Genomic DNA, 5,298 nt, shown 5'->3' on the forward strand with positions numbered 1-5,298 from the left:
CCTACTTTTCCTGGGGCAAGTAACAGGCTGGTAAAGTCACTGTGATCATACAGTCCAGTTGTTGTTTAAAAGAAAGGATGCTTTACAAATATCTCTTTGAACTGGGTATTCACTAAAGTTTTGCCAGGTTCAGCCACTTGAGATCTTTTAGTATCACATTTTAATTACTCTATATACCAGTCATCTGTTGAAGTGTGAAGTATCCTGAGCCAACGGAACAAGTCAGGTTTAAAAAAAAATCAAGCAGGCTTTATGGTAAACTTAATTACATCATGCAATTATGATTTTAGTGGATTTTCCATTAATATATGGAAATCCAAATATATAATTATAATAAAATATTCAATACTTACCTGGCAGGGGAGACACCATGATCAAGCAGGTGGTTTTCCCAGGGCGAGGCTCATCCCTTGCACTCCGGGTGTGCTGACCCCTGCGATTTCCCCAAATGCGGGAAACTCGACCGCATAATTTGTGGTAGTGGGGGACTGCGTTTTTTTTGTTTTGTTTTTTTTTTTAATAACTTGATGAAATATAACAAGGGAAAGTGTAGAGTCCTGCATCTGGGCAGGAACAACCCCAGGTTCCAGTATAGGTTGGGAAACGACCTGTTAGAGGGCAGTGTAGGGGAGAGGGACCTGGGGGTCCTAGTGGACGACAGGATGACCATGAGCCAACACTGTGCCCTTGTGGCTAAGAAGGCCAATGGCATCCTGGGGTGTATTAGAAGGGCGGTGGTTAGTAGGTCGAGAGAGGTCCTCCCTCCCCTCTACTCTGCCCTGGTGAGACCGCATCTGGAATATTGTGTCCAGTTCTGGGCCCCTCAGTTCAAGAAGGACAGGGAGCTGCTGGAGAGAGTCCAGCGCAGGGCAACGAAGATGATTAAGGGAGTGGAGCATCTCCCTTATGAGGAAAGACTGAGGGAGCTGGGTCTCTATAGTTTGGAGAAGAGGAGACTGAGGGGTGACCTTATAAGTGTCTATAAATATATAAAGGGGGAGTGTCACGAGGATGGAGCCAGGCTCTACTCAGTGGCAAACAATGATAGGACAAGGGGTAATGGGTACAAACTGGAACACAAGAGGTTCCACTTAAACTTGAGAAGAAACTTCTTCTCAGTGCGGGTGACGGAACACTGGAACAGGCTGCCCAGGGAGGTTGTGGAGTCTCCTTCCCTGGAGACATTCAAAACCCGCCTGGACACATTCCTGTGTAACATTATCTCGGTGTTCCTGCTCCGGCAGGGGGATTGGACTAGATGATCTTTCGAGGTCCCTTCCAATCTCTAGCATACTGTGATACTGTGATACTGTAATGTCATTCTAAAAAGTCTTTCAATAAAATCCTGTCCAGGTTTTTTTGTTGTTTTATTTTATCCTTTTTTTTTTTTTAATGAAAAATATAAAAAGCCAGGCTATCTATTGAATCACTCTGTCTAATGGCCTTGTATTGAAGAACTCTAAATACCTCTGCAAAATATACTGTGAGCTGGAGAAACCTATGGAAGGCTATTCACCTGTAACAGAATGAGCCCTTTACTAAAGGAGAACAAAGGAAATCTAGTTTTCTATCAGTAGTTTGTTTAAGGCAGGTCACCTGGTGTTTAACACACATTATCAAGAAGTTCAATCTAGATTTATAGAATCCATTTGAAAAAAAAGACTGCTGCTTAAAATCACTGAATAAAGGTACTATTTTAGTTAGCTAATAGCTATGAAAAAGCCGGGGGGGGGGGGGGGGGGGGCTGTGTCGAGATGCTGTAGTCTTCATGTCTGTCTGATCCTGGCAATGTGATTTTCTATAATTCCCTCAGTTAGTGGGAACTGTCTCACTTATTTTACATTTTTGGCTTTCACAAATAGAGCCAAATTTTATAAGGGAAAATTAGCTTCCCTAAGGTAAGTATTCTCCTGTTACATGAGAGGTGAGATCCAGACACTGTGAATTCCTGGCACAGACTTATACTTTCCTGTGTTTTCTTCATTTCATGGAAGCTATTTCAATATTATTTTATATTTTGGACCAGAAAGGATATAAATAAATTTTAGAGGAGGAAATGTATTTCCTTCTAATCAGAACTGTATTGTTCTAAACCAAAGATCCAGCTGCATAGGTATATGCACTCTGTCTTTTATTATACAGTTCATAAATGTTTCAAGACTGATTTGAAAAAAACTCTAAACTAGACAAAACCTTATGTCTTAAAATAAGTCCAGTTAGATTAATTATCCTTTCTCTAAACTTAAATGTTGATTAACAGCTCCAGTCTTTATACATTTTCTTGTAAATTCCTTAAAGGCACTATATTTACTAACTTTCTGTCTATTGAGTTTATATGCAAAGAATATGGCATTTATTCCCCAACAATTCTGCCAATTTATACTTAAGTGACACATGCTGCTTGGAGAAATACCACATCAATATGTTTTGCTTTCAAAAGTTTTAATTTCTTATTCATCTTCATTATACTTTTATCCCTGTTCTGTTCTTTGCTCTAGTTCCCTCAATAGCTTTGCCTGTCTCTTATTTCAATGTACAGTGTTTCTTGTGAATATACAGAAGTAACTCTTTACAAAGAATGTGTGATTTTATTTTGAGTTAGTTAAGTGAAATATATATCTGAATCCTGCATTGGTTTAAATTTGAGTTATATGGATTAAGTTTAATAAAATCACATTTATAACACATATCCACATAAATGGTGGATATACTTCAGACCCAAAGAGTCTCCCCTCATGGTATACAGTAATAAATAGTTGATCTAAGTAATGCTTTTTCCACCTAGGTAGAAGCTCTATTCTCTTTTCTGCACTTTTTTTTTACTCTTTTTAAGCCTTTTTTAATTCTCTCATTCCCTTCTCTTTTATTTTTGTAGTATGTTTTTTTTTTGCTAGTCACTGTGATTTTATTATCTTATTTGCAGTATTTTATGCCTTGTCTTTTCCTAAGCTTTGCCTGTACTTATTCACCCACATGCATGTTAGTGTAATGTTTTCCTTTCTGTTCTTTATTTACTTCTACCCATATTCCTGCCTTCTGTTCCCTAATTCCCTTCACCTCTACTCCCTAGTTGCTTTCAAGCTAGCTGGCCGTCATTCAAACTTCAGTGAAACATCTGTTTGGAAGGTACATGGGGCAGAAGGAGCACACTGTGAAAAAAGATCCAGCCCAAAATATCACAGGGTAGATTCTATAGGTCAATCTGTTATCTTTGCACATCCCAGGTTTGAAAAATGCAAACTTGATTTTGAATAGGGAGGATCAGTAAAAACAGACCATAAAACTTCTATTATCTCTATTGTGTTGCTTTAGGTTTTAACCAATTACATAACCTTTAGGTAATAAAACAATGCTGCTTTAAGTACAGATGTGGAAACACAATTTCTTTAATGGAGATAAAGATGCTTGAAGCTAGGAAAAGGTTTTAGAAAACCAAGCACAGAGTAATGCCAACTCAAGGGAAGTTAAGTCTGCTGTATTAATAAGGTAAACTTGAACACCAACCTAAAGCCAGAGTTAAAACAGGCATATAAAGCTATTTTAAAACTCTACTCTTCTCAGCGTTGGTGAGTCTATTGAACAAGAAGAACAACGATGGCTTTCCATATTGACAAAATCTCCTGAAACTTTTTAAATAAGACTAACAATTCCAAAAATGAAGCTTAGAATAACATGCTTAAATTAATATTGCTAAGTAATTACTAGCTCTGGTTGCATCATTCTGGGGCATAAACATAGAAAAAGATAGAGGTATGTCTGGAATTTCAGGGACTAAGCTGAAAATCTGATACTCCCTTTTGGTTAAAAAATTCTAGCATGTTTTGCTGATTCTCACAGCTAGGAAAAGAAGAAAAACAGTGGCAAAACCTAATTAAAGACAATAATATAATAAGCAATTTAATTTCTTAGAATTGTTATTTCTTCCCTGCTGATGAGATAAGGCATACGCAAACTCTTGCATTAATTAAACAATTTAGCTTTCTTTACAAGACTCTTCATTAAGCCTTAGTTCCCTTCCTCATTTCCTTTGACTTTGCAGTAGGTTGTAGTTTTTGTTCCCACCAGCTGCTACCCAGCACTGTATAACCATGAATTCCGCATTAATGAAGTCCTATTACCAATTCAGAACAACTTTTTGCTTACTCGTGTATGACAACAGAAGAAACAGTGACAAAAAGGACAACCTTATGTTACTGTCAGAATGTATATTTGATAACATTTCAACCTTGTGTTTGCTTTTCTTTCTGTGCTTATTTTATCTTTTATTATTATACAGCCATATGTGATCCTTACATAGACTATAAAGCCTTTCAGGATGTTCGTGCAGCAAAGAATACAACAAGGACACTAAAAATGTAACAGCCATTAGGCACTACTTGAATTCAAAAAATAACAATAGCAGTAGATTGTGTTTATATTTGCCTTGTGATACTTTCCCATTTTTAGTGCAAAGCAGACTTTACTCTGCTACCTCAAATATCTGTATTGAACTCAGCAGCAGATAGGACATGAGCAAGGACATGAGCAAAAAAAAAAAAGATAACAAAAATGATCATCACATCCACTAATTCTATGAAATTAGACTATTCTGGTAAAACAAAAGAGGTTTTTCTATTCCAGAAAGTCTTTGACAAAGAAAAGTTTCATAGCTGCAACTAGAATTTGAACCATACGCACTCAGCCATGAATTTGTGGTCCAAATCCTTATTCAACTTTCTCTTCTCTCTCTTGTCTTCATTTCTCATTCGAGGTCTTCTCTCACAACTGTCCTAAGGACAAAGCAGTATAGATCATACATTTACATATTTAAGGATGCAAGAACTTCTAAATTCAGGGAAAGACAAGTATATGTAATCTAGCCTGTACATTAAACATGAGTGCTCTCACTTCTGAAATACTTATCTGCTTCTGGAACTGTTTCCCCTTCCACAGCTGAGGTAGACAACAGGAAAATTATGGCAGGAGCAGAGAGGGGAAATCTGGACTCAAGGAGAAAAAAGGATCAATGTTAAGGAATCATTAAGGCTCACAGAAGAAACACTTTTTTCTTCAGGGCTGGGAAAGCGGCCTAATATAGTTCAAATTTATATTGCCTGGAAATTATATTAGAACATTTGGGAGAAGTTTCCTTAATATATGGATGGCTTCATGGCCAGAATTTTGGAACTGTACACATGCATGGTATATTTGAATATTGTGCAAATATTTACATGTGAGTAATATACCAGTATTTTTGTCTGAAGCTTTTGCTGCATAGACATTCTGTTGCTCCAGAAATCTGGCACTTAAGCAGTGACA

The 5,298-nt window shown here is 37.2% G+C and overlaps 1 non-coding gene across 1 annotated transcript; it reads left to right on the plus strand.

The window, feature by feature from the left end:
• The first annotated feature begins 345 nt into the window (after positions 1-345).
• On the plus strand, positions 346-509 carry LOC134158090 (U1 spliceosomal RNA). Its single transcript, XR_009962585.1, has one exon. It is a non-coding gene; the product is annotated as a U1 spliceosomal RNA (small nuclear RNA).
• Positions 510-5,298: the final 4,789 nt, after the last annotated feature.

The sequence above is a fragment of the Pezoporus occidentalis genome, unplaced genomic scaffold (assembly GCF_034315485.1).
Source record: "Pezoporus occidentalis ecotype Australia unplaced genomic scaffold, CSIRO_AGI_Poc_V1 ctg1, whole genome shotgun sequence".
Lineage (NCBI taxonomy): Eukaryota > Metazoa > Chordata > Aves > Psittaciformes > Psittacidae > Pezoporus > Pezoporus occidentalis.